Here is a 15986-nt window from a genome sequence, read left to right as displayed (position 1 = left end):
CATCGCCAACAGCCATTCTCTCCTGCTCCTGTGCATCCAGTTCGGAAGCGAACCCACCCAATTGTTCTATATGTCTGCTACCCTGACCGCATTCACACATCATTGGCTATTAGTATGCAGCTTGTGGGCGCTGTCAATGGGATATAAGCACCATTCCCCATGTCTGCAATAGCTAGACCAGATTCTGAGGTATAATGAGCAGGGGTCCAGGCACTTCGCCTGACAAACGCCGGGCTTAGCCCTGCCGGGCCTAGCCCTGAGGGGCCTAACTGGGCATGGCCCTGTGTAAGGTAGGGTGAGCAGGGGACCACTTGCAACTAACCTTCGGCACCAATCAGGCATGGAGAGGTCTGTGCAAATGCCCAGCCCTTTAGCAATCTCGATCTGCAAAACCTTCAACTCCTAATTCTCATGGCTCCCAGAAGCCCTAGCCCATATGCAAATGAGGCGAGTTCCTATCAGCATCCTTGTTCTGCTTGATTTTATCAAAGTGACTGCCTGATTAGTGAAAGGGTATTTATTCTCAGAGGTTTGCTTCAAAGGCGATAATGCAGTAAATAGACAACATTATTCTTTGTAAGTTGATATTGTCTCCTGGATCCTACTCCAGTAACCCTTTTTCTACCTTTACAAATGTCTTCCGTAAGTGGTGCTCAGCAGAAAATGGAGTATAATAACAGTTGACATTTTTTATTTTCTGTTCTATTTTCAAAAACCCTCCGTAGCTGTATTTAAAGCGCAAACACCCCATAAATAACTTGCAATGAGTATTCCATGTCTAAAAGGCAGAGGAGCTGTCATACAACATTAACTGACAATCAAGGAAACCTTGAGGTGAACCAAAAAATGTCCAGAACATTTATTGGTTCAATAATTCAGTTTTGAGGTGAATTAGTAAAAAGTTCCAAAGTTGCTCCAGGTGAGGCTTGAACTCACAACCTCGGCATTGCTCACTGCATGTACTGCTGTATAAGTACCGCGCGCTAACCGATTGCGCCACTGGAGCTGCTGTGTTTTGGTTTTCGACATGAAACTACACCCACAAACACACACACAAGTGTACAAAAGCACCCACAAGCTCTGGCATTGTCTTTTTAGCTGACACCAAATTATGGGTGCCTTGTAGTGCCCATATTGTGCCACTGGAGCTTACCTTTTAGCCTGATATACACTTTGCCACTGATGTTCAGCCAATGGTGCAGTCAAATGTCCCTTCTACATTTTTGTCATGCTGCAGGCAGTGCCACTGGAGCCAGCATGATGCTCTTCCTCATATTCAACACGTGTCAATTGAAACACCTCCCAATGTCATCTTGGCGATGCCTATAAACACCCCAGGACTTTGATGAATTTTTCTCAACAGCAAGTGAGGCAGTTTTCCTGCAAACGGCTGGATGTACCTCAACAAGGAACGCATTGTGGTTCTATTTTGAAGATGTTTGTGTTATTACCTGTAAAGACTTGAATGCCTAACATAATCCCTGTAGACGAGGTGGCCGAGTAGTTAAGGAGATAGACTGCTAATCTACTGTACACGCGTGGTTTCGAATCCCACCTTTGTCGATTTTAACTTTTGAAATCTTTTTTAAACATCTGCATTGCTCTAAGCACCATTGCCATTGGCTTTCAAAGAACATACAGACAAAAGTGAAAATATGCATGTTAGTTGATTAAGAAGGACACAAACAAGGTTGTCGTGTTACTGGCAGGAATGCAATCTGCTGTGCTTGACTACCCTTTGAGCCAGAATCCGGATAGAAATTTAAAAAAGCAAAGGTAATATCCATATTGTCTCTCTGCTGCCATGTACATGTTTTTTTCAACTTTCACGCATCACATCTCCTCATTAGTCACCCTAAAATTGCACGGAATACGCACAAATTAGCTGCTCCTCAAAAAATCGGCCAGAAAAAAACAGGTCAAATCACAATCATATACATACATTCTCACACACCCTTCAAATATGTCTACCCAGTAAACATCATGTTGTGTGCTCGTTGTGTTGCTGTTATGCGTCGTAACGTGAGGGGCTCTGTAGCTCAGTGGCAGAGCACTGGTCTTGTAAACCAGGGGTCGTGAGTTCGATCCTCATCAGGCCCTCCAAATGGTAATTTTCTTGAACATTGTTGAATAGGAACTGATATTGCACATTGTACCTGTGCAACCTTTTACCAATGGATTCGGGCCTATAACAAAGCCACAAGCGCAAGGTGTCTGAATAGTCTGTGGGGAAGGTCGGCTTTCTGGACCTAATTTCTTCAAGAAAAAGACCTTGATAATCTTGTGATGACAGATGCAGATGATCACGGTGAAGCCCTTACTCTATTGAACAGTACAGCGGTTCTGGGTTGCACGCCTTTCTCTATTTTCAGGGACGTTGATGTGGCAAAATTTAATTGGAAAAGGGTTATTGCCATCACTCACTATTTAAATTCAATGACATCACAGGAAGCAGCAGCATCTGAACTTTGATCTTGGCTGGAAACGTTGAATGATGCCAAACACTGGGAAACTGGAGCTTGCGTTATGCTGGTTTTACTACTAATGGTGTGCCATACGGAAGCTCAAGCACCTTCCTCTGGATTAGTGTTGTGAACCCTCCAGGAGCTCTTGTTATATTTTTCTGAACTTCAACTTGATGTGTTTATCTATCAATGGCCGGGTAAGGAAGAACGAGTCAACGATCTTGTTTCTATTATGACAAACATGATCTATTTTTCACTGACTTTGCACCACCATTGTTTTATCTCTTCTTTAAGCATGGGACTCGAGCACCGTTCCCAAACAGACGAGGTGGCCGAGTGGTTAAGGCGATGGACTGCTAATCCATTGTGCTCTGCACGCGTGGGTTCGAATCCCACCTTCGTCGTATTTTTTCTTTATAGTCTGCATTTAAACATAGACCAAAGTCTTTCAACCTCCCTGTGAAAGACAGGAATGAGTACAGATATGGAAATAGAGATGTAAAAATAAGTTCATTGGTGCAGGCGGAGAATGAAATTAGTCAAAGACTTTCCTCGTAGGTTTCCATTCTTTACTATTATAGGAGCCAAAATCAGCGCAGTTAGTAAACTCCCAAGCTTACATCCCAAATTCTTTTTTCTTTTAGTTGTCTGCCTTTTACATGTTCCTTTTGCCATCATTCTGACCTGCTATCTAAACTCATGAACCTGTTCAGCATCCTACTCAATACATACATACCCGTAAAAGTACATACTCAAACGCATACCGACAATGTATCACCAACATAAGCACACACGCTTTCGCAAATCAGATGTATGATGACGTACTGAACACATGCAGAGATATACAGCCATTTTTACACAACCAGAAATTCATATACCTGGAGATCTACCTAGGTAAAACCCATGGTTTCTTTGCACTTTCTGTTGTTGGCTGTGAGCAAGCAGCAGGTGGCCTTGTAGCTCAGTGGCAGAGCACTGGTCTCGTAAACCAGGGGTCATGAGTTCAAACCTCATCCGGGCCTCGGGCGGATTATTTTCAAAAAGCACGGGGAAGAGAAGCCAGAGTTGCACCATCTACAGAGAACCTTTTATGACGGGATGCATCCTCATAATTGAAGTCTTCCACAGAAGGAGTGAAATAGAGTTCGAGAGGAAGGCCTAATGTTTTCAGGCAAAGACTGACAAAAACCTTGCAATGTCGCATGTAGCTGCTTTGGTGAAAAGACTGTTCAAGTTCACAATGCAACGGAGGGGTGTTCCCCATCTCCATACAATCATCTCTTTGATAATGTAAACGTGCCAGGCGTGTTGAAAGACAAAGACAGACACAACCGCACATACCAGTTGAAGAAAGACAGCCAGCAAACACATTTGTATAGAGGTAAGCAAGCCTCAATTAGAGATGTGAGTCCCTCCGTTTCTGCGGGAGTCCACAAGTTTAATAAAAAATGAACACATATCTTTCATGTTCTAATGATTACCAATCTTTCTGATTAGCTCTGCATAGCTCCAATGGCTATGTGTGTGTGTGTGTGTGTATGTGCCCGTGTGTGTAGGGGAAGGGGTCGGTAGATGTGTTCACGCAGAGCAAGTTGCATACATCGCCAACAGCCATTCTCTCCTGCTCCTGTGCATCCAGTTCGGAAGCGAACCCACCCAATTGTTCTATATGTCTGCTACCCTGACCGCATTCACACATCATTGGCTATTAGTATGCAGCTTGTGGGCGCTGTCAATGGGATATAAGCACCATTCCCCATGTCTGCAATAGCTAGACCAGATTCTGAGGTATGATGAGCAGGGGTCCAGGCACTTCGCCTGACGAACGCCTGACAAACGCCGGGCTTAGCCCTGCCGGGCCTAGCCCTGAGGGGCCTAACTGGGCATGGCCCTGTGTAAGGTAGGGTGAGCAGGGGACCACTTGCAACTAACCTTCGGCACCAATCAGGCATGGAGAGGTCTGTGCAAATGCCCAGCCCTTTAGCAATCTCGATCTGCAAAACCTTCAACTCCTAATTCTCATGGCTCCCAGAAGCCCTAGCCCATATGCAAATGAGGCGAGTTCCTATCAGCATCCTTGTTCTGCTTGATTTTATCAAAGTGACTGCCTGATTAGTGAAAGGGTATTTATTCTCAGAGGTTTGCTTCAAAGGCGATAATGCAGTAAATAGACAACATTATTCTTTGTAAGTTGATATTGTCTCCTGGATCCTACTCCAGTAACCCTTTTTCTACCTTTACAAATGTCTTCCGTAAGTGGTGCTCAGCAGAAAATGGAGTATAATAACAGTTGACATTTTTTATTTTCTGTTCTATTTTCAAAAACCCTCCGTAGCTGTATTTAAAGCGCAAACACCCCATAAATAACTTGCAATGAGTATTCCATGTCTAAAAGGCAGAGGAGCTGTCATACAACATTAACTGACAATCAAGGAAACCTTGAGGTGAACCAAAAAATGTCCAGAACATTTATTGGTTCAATAATTCAGTTTTGAGGTGAATTAGTAAAAAGTTCCAAAGTTGCTCCAGGTGAGGCTTGAACTCACAACCTCGGCATTGCTCACTGCATGTACTGCTGTATAAGTACCGCGCGCAAACCGATTGCGCCACTGGAGCTGCTGTGTTTTGGTTTTCGACATGAAACTACACCCACAAACACACACACAAGTGTACAAAAGCACCCACAAGCTCTGGCATTGTCTTTTTAGCTGACACCAAATTATGGGTGCCTTGTAGTGCCCATATTGTGCCACTGGAGCTTACCTTTTAGCCTGACATACACTTTGCCACTGATGTTCAGCCAATGGTGCAGTCAAATGTCCCTTCTACATTTTTGTCATGCTGCAGGCAGTGCCACTGGAGCCAGCATGATGCTCTTCCTCATATTCAACACGTGTCAATTGAAACACCTCCCAATGTCATCTTGGCGATGCCTATAAACACCCCAGGACTTTGATGAATTTTTCTCAACAGCAAGTGAGGCAGTTTTCCTGCAAACGGCTGGATGTACCTCAACAAGGAACGCATTGTGGTTCTATTTTGAAGATGTTTGTGTTATTACCTGTAAAGACTTGAATGCCTAACATAATCCCTGTAGACGAGGTGGCCGAGTGGTTAAGGCGATGGACTGCTAATCTACTGTACACGCGTGGTTTCGAATCCCACCTTTGTCGATTTTAACTTTTGAAATCTTTTTTAAACATCTGCATTGCTCTAAGCACCATTGCCATTGGCTTTCAAAGAACATACAGACAAAAGTGAAAATATGCATGTTAGTTGATTAAGAAGGACACAAACAAGGTTGTCGTGTTACTGGCAGGAATGCAATCTGCTGTGCTTGACTACCCTTTGAGCCAGAATCCGGATAGAAATTTAAAAAAGCAAAGGTAATATCCATATTGTCTCTCTGCTGCCATGTACATGTTTTTTTCAACTTTCACGCATCACATCTCCTCATTAGTCACCCTAAAATTGCACGGAATACGCACAAATTAGCTGCTCCTCAAAAAATCGGCCAGAAAAAAACAGGTCAAATCACAATCATATACATACATTCTCACACACCCTTCAAATATGTCTACCCAGTAAACATCATGTTGTGTGCTCGTTGTGTTGCTGTTATGCGTCGTAACGTGAGGGGCTCTGTAGCTCAGTGGCAGAGCACTGGTCTTGTAAACCAGGGGTCGTGAGTTCGATCCTCATCAGGCCCTCCAAATGGTAATTTTCTTGAACATTGTTGAATAGGAACTGATATTGCACATTGTACCTGTGCAACCTTTTACCAATGGATTCGGGCCTATAACAAAGCCACAAGCGCAAGGTGTCTGAATAGTCTGTGGGGAAGGTCGGCTTTCTGGACCTAATTTCTTCAAGAAAAAGACCTTGATAATCTTGTGATGACAGATGCAGATGATCACGGTGAAGCCCTTACTCTATTGAACAGTACAGCGGTTCTGGGTTGCACGCCTTTCTCTATTTTCAGGGACGTTGATGTGGCAAAATTTAATTGGAAAAGGGTTATTGCCATCACTCACTATTTAAATTCAATGACATCACAGGAAGCAGCAGCATCTGAACTTTGATCTTGGCTGGAAACGTTGAATGATGCCAAACACTGGGAAACTGGAGCTTGCGTTATGCTGGTTTTACTACTAATGGTGTGCCATACGGAAGCTCAAGCACCTTCCTCTGGATTAGTGTTGTGAACCCTCCAGGAGCTCTTGTTATATTTTTCTGAACTTCAACTTGATGTGTTTATCTATCAATGGCCGGGTAAGGAAGAACGAGTCAACGATCTTGTTTCTATTATGACAAACATGATCTATTTTTCACTGACTTTGCACCACCATTGTTTTATCTCTTCTTTAAGCATGGGACTCAAGCACCGTTCCCAAACAGACGAGGTGGCCGAGTGGTTAAGGCGATGGACTGCTAATCCATTGTGCTCTGCACGCGTGGGTTCGAATCCCACCTTCGTCGTATTTTTTCTTTATAGTCTGCATTTAAACATAGACCAAAGTCTTTCAACCTCCCTGTGAAAGACAGGAATGAGTACAGATATGGAAATAGAGATGTAAAAATAAGTTCATTGGTGCAGGCGGAGAATGAAATTAGTCAAAGACTTTCCTCGTAGGTTTCCATTCTTTACTATTATAGGAGCCAAAATCAGCGCAGTTAGTAAACTCCCAAGCTTACATCCCAAATTCTTTTTTCTTTTAGTTGTCTGCCTTTTACATGTTCCTTTTGCCATCATTCTGACCTGCTATCTAAACTCATGAACCTGTTCAGCATCCTACTCAATACATACATACCCGTAAAAGTACATACTCAAACGCATACCGACAATGTATCACCAACATAAGCACACACGCTTTCGCAAATCAGATGTATGATGACGTACTGAACACATGCAGAGATATACAGCCATTTTTACACAACCAGAAATTCATATACCTGGAGATCTACCTAGGTAAAACCCATGGTTTCTTTGCACTTTCTGTTGTTGGCTGTGAGCAAGCAGCAGGTGGCCTTGTAGCTCAGTGGCAGAGCACTGGTCTCGTAAACCAGGGGTCATGAGTTCAAACCTCATCAGGGCCTCGGGCGGATTATTTTCAAAAAGCACGGGGAAGAGAAGCCAGAGTTGCACCATCTACAGAGAACCTTTTATGACGGGATGCATCCTCATAATTGAAGTCTTCCACAGAAGGAGTGAAATAGAGTTCGAGAGGAAGGCCTAATGTTTTCAGGCAAAGACTGACAAAAACCTTGCAATGTCGCATGTAGCTGCTTTGGTGAAAAGACTGTTCAAGTTCACAATGCAACGGAGGGGTGTTCCCCATCTCCATACAATCATCTCTTTGATAATGTAAACGTGCCAGGCGTGTTGAAAGACAAAGACAGACACAACCGCACATACCAGTTGAAGAAAGACAGCCAGCAAACACATTTGTATAGAGGTAAGCAAGCCTCAATTAGAGATGTGAGTCCCTCCGTTTCTGCGGGAGTCCACAAGTTTAATAAAAAATGAACACATATCTTTCATGTTCTAATGATTACCAATCTTTCTGATTAGCTCTGCATAGCTCCAATGGCTATGTGTGTGTGTGTGTGTGTATGTGCCCGTGTGTGTAGGGGAAGGGGTCGGTAGATGTGTTCACGCAGAGCAAGTTGCATACATCGCCAACAGCCATTCTCTCCTGCTCCTGTGCATCCAGTTCGGAAGCGAACCCACCCAATTGTTCTATATGTCTGCTACCCTGACCGCATTCACACATCATTGGCTATTAGTATGCAGCTTGTGGGCGCTGTCAATGGGATATAAGCACCATTCCCCATGTCTGCAATAGCTAGACCAGATTCTGAGGTATAATGAGCAGGGGTCCAGGCACTTCGCCTGACAAACGCCGGGCTTAGCCCTGCCGGGCCTAGCCCTGAGGGGCCTAACTGGGCATGGCCCTGTGTAAGGTAGGGTGAGCAGGGGACCACTTGCAACTAACCTTCGGCACCAATCAGGCATGGAGAGGTCTGTGCAAATGCCCAGCCCTTTAGCAATCTCGATCTGCAAAACCTTCAACTCCTAATTCTCATGGCTCCCAGAAGCCCTAGCCCATATGCAAATGAGGCGAGTTCCTATCAGCATCCTTGTTCTGCTTGATTTTATCAAAGTGACTGCCTGATTAGTGAAAGGGTATTTATTCTCAGAGGTTTGCTTCAAAGGCGATAATGCAGTAAATAGTCAACATTATTCTTTGTAAGTTGATATTGTCTCCTGGATCCTACTCCAGTAACCCTTTTTCTACCTTTACAAATGTCTTCCGTAAGTGGTGCTCAGCAGAAAATGGAGTATAATAACAGTTGACATTTTTTATTTTCTGTTCTATTTTCAAAAACCCTCCGTAGCTGTATTTAAAGCGCAAACACCCCATAAATAACTTGCAATGAGTATTCCATGTCTAAAAGGCAGAGGAGCTGTCATACAACATTAACTGACAATCAAGGAAACCTTGAGGTGAACCAAAAAATGTCCAGAACATTTATTGGTTCAATAATTCAGTTTTGAGGTGAATTAGTAAAAAGTTCCAAAGTTGCTCCAGGTGAGGCTTGAACTCACAACCTCGGCATTGCTCACTGCATGTACTGCTGTATAAGTACCGCGCGCAAACCGATTGCGCCACTGGAGCTGCTGTGTTTTGGTTTTCGACATGAAACTACACCCACAAACACACACACAAGTGTACAAAAGCACCCACAAGCTCTGGCATTGTCTTTTTAGCTGACACCAAATTATGGGTGCCTTGTAGTGCCCATATTGTGCCACTGGAGCTTACCTTTTAGCCTGATATACACTTTGCCACTGATGTTCAGCCAATGGTGCAGTCAAATGTCCCTTCTACATTTTTGTCATGCTGCAGGCAGTGCCACTGGAGCCAGCATGATGCTCTTCCTCATATTCAACACGTGTCAATTGAAACACCTCCCAATGTCATCTTGGCGATGCCTATAAACACCCCAGGACTTTGATGAATTTTTCTCAACAGCAAGTGAGGCAGTTTTCCTGCAAACGGCTGGATGTACCTCAACAAGGAACGCATTGTGGTTCTATTTTGAAGATGTTTGTGTTATTACCTGTAAAGACTTGAATGCCTAACATAATCCCTGTAGACGAGGTGGCCGAGTGGTTAAGGCGATGGACTGCTAATCTACTGTACACGCGTGGTTTCGAATCCCACCTTTGTCGATTTTAACTTTTGAAATCTTTTTTAAACATCTGCATTGCTCTAAGCACCATTGCCATTGGCTTTCAAAGAACATACAGACAAAAGTGAAAATATGCATGTTAGTTGATTAAGAAGGACACAAACAAGGTTGTCGTGTTACTGGCAGGAATGCAATCTGCTGTGCTTGACTACCCTTTGAGCCAGAATCCGGATAGAAATTTAAAAAAGCAAAGGTAATATCCATATTGTCTCTCTGCTGCCATGTACATGTTTTTTTCAACTTTCACGCATCACATCTCCTCATTAGTCACCCTAAAATTGCACGGAATACGCACAAATTAGCTGCTCCTCAAAAAATCGGCCAGAAAAAAACAGGTCAAATCACAATCATATACATACATTCTCACACACCCTTCAAATATGTCTACCCAGTAAACATCATGTTGTGTGCTCGTTGTGTTGCTGTTATGCATCGTAACGTGAGGGGCTCTGTAGCTCAGTGGCAGAGCACTGGTCTTGTAAACCAGGGGTCGTGAGTTCGATCCTCATCAGGCCCTCCAAATGGTAATTTTCTTGAACATTGTTGAATAGGAACTGATATTGCACATTGTACCTGTGCAACCTTTTACCAATGGATTCGGGCCTATAACAAAGCCACAAGCGCAAGGTGTCTGAATAGTCTGTGGGGAAGGTCGGCTTTCTGGACCTAATTTCTTCAAGAAAAAGACCTTGATAATCTTGTGATGACAGATGCAGATGATCACGGTGAAGCCCTTACTCTATTGAACAGTACAGCGGTTCTGGGTTGCACGCCTTTCTCTATTTTCAGGGACGTTGATGTGGCAAAATTTAATTGGAAAAGGGTTATTGCCATCACTCACTATTTAAATTCAATGACATCACAGGAAGCAGCAGCATCTGAACTTTGATCTTGGCTGGAAACGTTGAATGATGCCAAACACTGGGAAACTGGAGCTTGCGTTATGCTGGTTTTACTACTAATGGTGTGCCATACGGAAGCTCAAGCACCTTCCTCTGGATTAGTGTTGTGAACCCTCCAGGAGCTCTTGTTATATTTTTCTGAACTTCAACTTGATGTGTTTATCTATCAATGGCCGGGTAAGGAAGAACGAGTCAACGATCTTGTTTCTATTATGACAAACATGATCTATTTTTCACTGACTTTGCACCACCATTGTTTTATCTCTTCTTTAAGCATGGGACTCAAGCACCGTTCCCAAACAGACGAGGTGGCCGAGTGGTTAAGGCGATGGACTGCTAATCCATTGTGCTCTGCACGCGTGGGTTCGAATCCCACCTTCGTCGTATTTTTTCTTTATAGTCTGCATTTAAACATAGACCAAAGTCTTTCAACCTCCCTGTGAAAGACAGGAATGAGTACAGATATGGAAATAGAGATGTAAAAATAAGTTCATTGGTGCAGGCGGAGAATGAAATTAGTCAAAGACTTTCCTCGTAGGTTTCCATTCTTTACTATTATAGGAGCCAAAATCAGCGCAGTTAGTAAACTCCCAAGCTTACATCCCAAATTCTTTTTTCTTTTAGTTGTCTGCCTTTTACATGTTCCTTTTGCCATCATTCTGACCTGCTATCTAAACTCATGAACCTGTTCAGCATCCTACTCAATACATACATACCCGTAAAAGTACATACTCAAACGCATACCGACAATGTATCACCAACATAAGCACACACGCTTTCGCAAATCAGATGTATGATGACGTACTGAACACATGCAGAGATATACAGCCATTTTTACACAACCAGAAATTCATATACCTGGAGATCTACCTAGGTAAAACCCATGGTTTCTTTGCACTTTCTGTTGTTGGCTGTGAGCAAGCAGCAGGTGGCCTTGTAGCTCAGTGGCAGAGCACTGGTCTCGTAAACCAGGGGTCATGAGTTCAAACCTCATCAGGGCCTCGGGCGGATTATTTTCAAAAAGCACGGGGAAGAGAAGCCAGAGTTGCACCATCTACAGAGAACCTTTTATGACGGGATGCATCCTCATAATTGAAGTCTTCCACAGAAGGAGTGAAATAGAGTTCGAGAGGAAGGCCTAATGTTTTCAGGCAAAGACTGACAAAAACCTTGCAATGTCGCATGTAGCTGCTTTGGTGAAAAGACTGTTCAAGTTCACAATGCAACGGAGGGGTGTTCCCCATCTCCATACAATCATCTCTTTGATAATGTAAACGTGCCAGGCGTGTTGAAAGACAAAGACAGACACAACCGCACATACCAGTTGAAGAAAGACAGCCAGCAAACACATTTGTATAGAGGTAAGCAAGCCTCAATTAGAGATGTGAGTCCCTCCGTTTCTGCGGGAGTCCACAAGTTTAATAAAAAATGAACACATATCTTTCATGTTCTAATGATTACCAATCTTTCTGATTAGCTCTGCATAGCTCCAATGGCTATGTGTGTGTGTGTGTGTGTATGTGCCCGTGTGTGTAGGGGAAGGGGTCGGTAGATGTGTTCACGCAGAGCAAGTTGCATACATCGCCAACAGCCATTCTCTCCTGCTCCTGTGCATCCAGTTCGGAAGCGAACCCACCCAATTGTTCTATATGTCTGCTACCCTGACCGCATTCACACATCATTGGCTATTAGTATGCAGCTTGTGGGCGCTGTCAATGGGATATAAGCACCATTCCCCATGTCTGCAATAGCTAGACCAGATTCTGAGGTATAATGAGCAGGGGTCCAGGCACTTCGCCTGACAAACGCCGGGCTTAGCCCTGCCGGGCCTAGCCCTGAGGGGCCTAACTGGGCATGGCCCTGTGTAAGGTAGGGTGAGCAGGGGACCACTTGCAACTAACCTTCGGCACCAATCAGGCATGGAGAGGTCTGTGCAAATGCCCAGCCCTTTAGCAATCTCGATCTGCAAAACCTTCAACTCCTAATTCTCATGGCTCCCAGAAGCCCTAGCCCATATGCAAATGAGGCGAGTTCCTATCAGCATCCTTGTTCTGCTTGATTTTATCAAAGTGACTGCCTGATTAGTGAAAGGGTATTTATTCTCAGAGGTTTGCTTCAAAGGCGATAATGCAGTAAATAGACAACATTATTCTTTGTAAGTTGATATTGTCTCCTGGATCCTACTCCAGTAACCCTTTTTCTACCTTTACAAATGTCTTCCGTAAGTGGTGCTCAGCAGAAAATGGAGTATAATAACAGTTGACATTTTTTATTTTCTGTTCTATTTTCAAAAACCCTCCGTAGCTGTATTTAAAGCGCAAACACCCCATAAATAACTTGCAATGAGTATTCCATGTCTAAAAGGCAGAGGAGCTGTCATACAACATTAACTGACAATCAAGGAAACCTTGAGGTGAACCAAAAAATGTCCAGAACATTTATTGGTTCAATAATTCAGTTTTGAGGTGAATTAGTAAAAAGTTCCAAAGTTGCTCCAGGTGAGGCTTGAACTCACAACCTCGGCATTGCTCACTGCATGTACTGCTGTATAAGTACCGCGCGCTAACCGATTGCGCCACTGGAGCTGCTGTGTTTTGGTTTTCGACATGAAACTACACCCACAAACACACACACAAGTGTACAAAAGCACCCACAAGCTCTGGCATTGTCTTTTTAGCTGACACCAAATTATGGGTGCCTTGTAGTGCCCATATTGTGCCACTGGAGCTTACCTTTTAGCCTGATATACACTTTGCCACTGATGTTCAGCCAATGGTGCAGTCAAATGTCCCTTCTACATTTTTGTCATGCTGCAGGCAGTGCCACTGGAGCCAGCATGATGCTCTTCCTCATATTCAACACGTGTCAATTGAAACACCTCCCAATGTCATCTTGGCGATGCCTATAAACACCCCAGGACTTTGATGAATTTTTCTCAACAGCAAGTGAGGCAGTTTTCCTGCAAACGGCTGGATGTACCTCAACAAGGAACGCATTGTGGTTCTATTTTGAAGATGTTTGTGTTATTACCTGTAAAGACTTGAATGCCTAACATAATCCCTGTAGACGAGGTGGCCGAGTAGTTAAGGAGATAGACTGCTAATCTACTGTACACGCGTGGTTTCGAATCCCACCTTTGTCGATTTTAACTTTTGAAATCTTTTTTAAACATCTGCATTGCTCTAAGCACCATTGCCATTGGCTTTCAAAGAACATACAGACAAAAGTGAAAATATGCATGTTAGTTGATTAAGAAGGACACAAACAAGGTTGTCGTGTTACTGGCAGGAATGCAATCTGCTGTGCTTGACTACCCTTTGAGCCAGAATCCGGATAGAAATTTAAAAAAGCAAAGGTAATATCCATATTGTCTCTCTGCTGCCATGTACATGTTTTTTTCAACTTTCACGCATCACATCTCCTCATTAGTCACCCTAAAATTGCACGGAATACGCACAAATTAGCTGCTCCTCAAAAAATCGGCCAGAAAAAAACAGGTCAAATCACAATCATATACATACATTCTCACACACCCTTCAAATATGTCTACCCAGTAAACATCATGTTGTGTGCTCGTTGTGTTGCTGTTATGCGTCGTAACCTGAGGGGCTCTGTAGCTCAGTGGCAGAGCACTGGTCTTGTAAACCAGGGGTGAGTTCGATCCTCATCAGGGCCTCCAAATGGTAATTTTCTTGAACATTGTTGAATAGGAACTGATATTGCACATTGTACCTGTGCAACCTTTTACCAATGGATTCGGGCCTATAACAAAGCCACAAGCGCAAGGTGTCTGAATAGTCTGTGGGGAAGGTCGGCTTTCTGGACCTAATTTCTTCAAGAAAAAGACCTTGATAATCTTGTGATGACAGATGCAGATGATCACGGTGAAGCCCTTACTCTATTGAACAGTACAGCGGTTCTGGGTTGCACGCCTTTCTCTATTTTCAGGGACGTTGATGTGGCAAAATTTAATTGGAAAAGGGTTATTGCCATCACTCACTATTTAAATTCAATGACATCACAGGAAGCAGCAGCATCTGAACTTTGATCTTGGCTGGAAACGTTGAATGATGCCAAACACTGGGAAACTGGAGCTTGCGTTATGCTGGTTTTACTACTAATGGTGTGCCATACGGAAGCTCAAGCACCTTCCTCTGGATTAGTGTTGTGAACCCTCCAGGAGCTCTTGTTATATTTTTCTGAACTTCAACTTGATGTGTTTATCTATCAATGGCCGGGTAAGGAAGAACGAGTCAACGATCTTGTTTCTATTATGACAAACATGATCTATTTTTCACTGACTTTGCACCACCATTGTTTTATCTCTTCTTTAAGCATGGGACTCGAGCACCGTTCCCAAACAGACGAGGTGGCCGAGTGGTTAAGGCGATGGACTGCTAATCCATTGTGCTCTGCACGCGTGGGTTCGAATCCCACCTTCGTCGTATTTTTTCTTTATAGTCTGCATTTAAACATAGACCAAAGTCTTTCAACCTCCCTGTGAAAGACAGGAATGAGTACAGATATGGAAATAGAGATGTAAAAATAAGTTCATTGGTGCAGGCGGAGAATGAAATTAGTCAAAGACTTTCCTCGTAGGTTTCCATTCTTTACTATTATAGGAGCCAAAATCAGCGCAGTTAGTAAACTCCCAAGCTTACATCCCAAATTCTTTTTTCTTTTAGTTGTCTGCCTTTTACATGTTCCTTTTGCCATCATTCTGACCTGCTATCTAAACTCATGAACCTGTTCAGCATCCTACTCAATACATACATACCCGTAAAAGTACATACTCAAACGCATACCGACAATGTATCACCAACATAAGCACACACGCTTTCGCAAATCAGATGTATGATGACGTACTGAACACATGCAGAGATATACAGCCATTTTTACACAACCAGAAATTCATATACCTGGAGATCTACCTAGGTAAAACCCATGGTTTCTTTGCACTTTCTGTTGTTGGCTGTGAGCAAGCAGCAGGTGGCCTTGTAGCTCAGTGGCAGAGCACTGGTCTCGTAAACCAGGGGTCATGAGTTCAAACCTCATCCGGGCCTCGGGCGGATTATTTTCAAAAAGCACGGGGAAGAGAAGCCAGAGTTGCACCATCTACAGAGAACCTTTTATGACGGGATGCATCCTCATAATTGAAGTCTTCCACAGAAGGAGTGAAATAGAGTTCGAGAGGAAGGCCTAATGTTTTCAGGCAAAGACTGACAAAAACCTTGCAATGTCGCATGTAGCTGCTTTGGTGAAAAGACTGTTCAAGTTCACAATGCAACGGAGGGGTGTTCCCCATCTCCATACAATCATCTCTTTGATAATGTAAACGTGCCAGGCGTGTTGAAAGACAAAG

The 15986-nt window shown here is 43.5% G+C and overlaps 18 non-coding genes across 18 annotated transcripts; 14 read left to right on the top strand and 4 right to left on the bottom strand.

The window, feature by feature from the left end:
* Window positions 1-911: 911 nt before the first annotated feature.
* Window positions 912-1006, bottom strand: TRNAI-UAU (transfer RNA isoleucine (anticodon UAU)). Its single transcript has 2 exons — window positions 969-1006; window positions 912-947 (listed from the first exon to the last, which is right to left on the bottom strand). It is a non-coding gene; the product is annotated as a tRNA-Ile (tRNA).
* A 1021-nt stretch (window positions 1007-2027) lies between these two features.
* TRNAT-UGU (transfer RNA threonine (anticodon UGU)) lies at window positions 2028-2100 on the top strand. The gene has a single exon. It is a non-coding gene; the product is annotated as a tRNA-Thr (tRNA).
* A 687-nt stretch (window positions 2101-2787) lies between these two features.
* Window positions 2788-2869, top strand: TRNAS-GCU (transfer RNA serine (anticodon GCU)). Its single transcript has one exon. It is a non-coding gene; the product is annotated as a tRNA-Ser (tRNA).
* A 546-nt stretch (window positions 2870-3415) lies between these two features.
* On the top strand, window positions 3416-3487 carry TRNAT-CGU (transfer RNA threonine (anticodon CGU)). The gene has a single exon. It is a non-coding gene; the product is annotated as a tRNA-Thr (tRNA).
* A 1499-nt stretch (window positions 3488-4986) lies between these two features.
* Window positions 4987-5081, bottom strand: TRNAI-UAU (transfer RNA isoleucine (anticodon UAU)). The gene is made up of 2 exons: window positions 5044-5081; window positions 4987-5022 (listed from the first exon to the last, which is right to left on the bottom strand). It is a non-coding gene; the product is annotated as a tRNA-Ile (tRNA).
* Window positions 5082-5561: 480 nt separating this feature from the next.
* Window positions 5562-5638, top strand: TRNAS-GCU (transfer RNA serine (anticodon GCU)). Its single transcript has one exon. It is a non-coding gene; the product is annotated as a tRNA-Ser (tRNA).
* A 464-nt stretch (window positions 5639-6102) lies between these two features.
* Window positions 6103-6175, top strand: TRNAT-UGU (transfer RNA threonine (anticodon UGU)). Its single transcript has one exon. It is a non-coding gene; the product is annotated as a tRNA-Thr (tRNA).
* Window positions 6176-6862: 687 nt separating this feature from the next.
* TRNAS-GCU (transfer RNA serine (anticodon GCU)) lies at window positions 6863-6944 on the top strand. Its single transcript has one exon. It is a non-coding gene; the product is annotated as a tRNA-Ser (tRNA).
* Window positions 6945-7490: 546 nt separating this feature from the next.
* On the top strand, window positions 7491-7562 carry TRNAT-CGU (transfer RNA threonine (anticodon CGU)). Its single transcript has one exon. It is a non-coding gene; the product is annotated as a tRNA-Thr (tRNA).
* Window positions 7563-9050: 1488 nt separating this feature from the next.
* Window positions 9051-9145, bottom strand: TRNAI-UAU (transfer RNA isoleucine (anticodon UAU)). The gene is made up of 2 exons: window positions 9108-9145; window positions 9051-9086 (listed from the first exon to the last, which is right to left on the bottom strand). It is a non-coding gene; the product is annotated as a tRNA-Ile (tRNA).
* Window positions 9146-9625: 480 nt separating this feature from the next.
* TRNAS-GCU (transfer RNA serine (anticodon GCU)) lies at window positions 9626-9702 on the top strand. The gene has a single exon. It is a non-coding gene; the product is annotated as a tRNA-Ser (tRNA).
* Window positions 9703-10166: 464 nt separating this feature from the next.
* Window positions 10167-10239, top strand: TRNAT-UGU (transfer RNA threonine (anticodon UGU)). Its single transcript has one exon. It is a non-coding gene; the product is annotated as a tRNA-Thr (tRNA).
* A 687-nt stretch (window positions 10240-10926) lies between these two features.
* TRNAS-GCU (transfer RNA serine (anticodon GCU)) lies at window positions 10927-11008 on the top strand. Its single transcript has one exon. It is a non-coding gene; the product is annotated as a tRNA-Ser (tRNA).
* Window positions 11009-11554: 546 nt separating this feature from the next.
* TRNAT-CGU (transfer RNA threonine (anticodon CGU)) lies at window positions 11555-11626 on the top strand. Its single transcript has one exon. It is a non-coding gene; the product is annotated as a tRNA-Thr (tRNA).
* Window positions 11627-13114: 1488 nt separating this feature from the next.
* TRNAI-UAU (transfer RNA isoleucine (anticodon UAU)) lies at window positions 13115-13209 on the bottom strand. Its single transcript has 2 exons — window positions 13172-13209; window positions 13115-13150 (listed from the first exon to the last, which is right to left on the bottom strand). It is a non-coding gene; the product is annotated as a tRNA-Ile (tRNA).
* A 1022-nt stretch (window positions 13210-14231) lies between these two features.
* TRNAT-UGU (transfer RNA threonine (anticodon UGU)) lies at window positions 14232-14300 on the top strand. The gene has a single exon. It is a non-coding gene; the product is annotated as a tRNA-Thr (tRNA).
* A 687-nt stretch (window positions 14301-14987) lies between these two features.
* Window positions 14988-15069, top strand: TRNAS-GCU (transfer RNA serine (anticodon GCU)). Its single transcript has one exon. It is a non-coding gene; the product is annotated as a tRNA-Ser (tRNA).
* Window positions 15070-15615: 546 nt separating this feature from the next.
* Window positions 15616-15687, top strand: TRNAT-CGU (transfer RNA threonine (anticodon CGU)). Its single transcript has one exon. It is a non-coding gene; the product is annotated as a tRNA-Thr (tRNA).
* The last annotated feature ends 299 nt before the right edge of the window (window positions 15688-15986 follow it).

This window comes from Ambystoma mexicanum, unplaced genomic scaffold (genome assembly GCF_040938575.1).
Source record: "Ambystoma mexicanum isolate Mex_15411 unplaced genomic scaffold, UKY_AmexF1_1 Mex_scaf46, whole genome shotgun sequence".
In the NCBI taxonomy this organism is placed as follows: domain Eukaryota; kingdom Metazoa; phylum Chordata; class Amphibia; order Caudata; family Ambystomatidae; genus Ambystoma; species Ambystoma mexicanum.
This window is presented reverse-complemented; position numbering and strand designations above follow the sequence as displayed.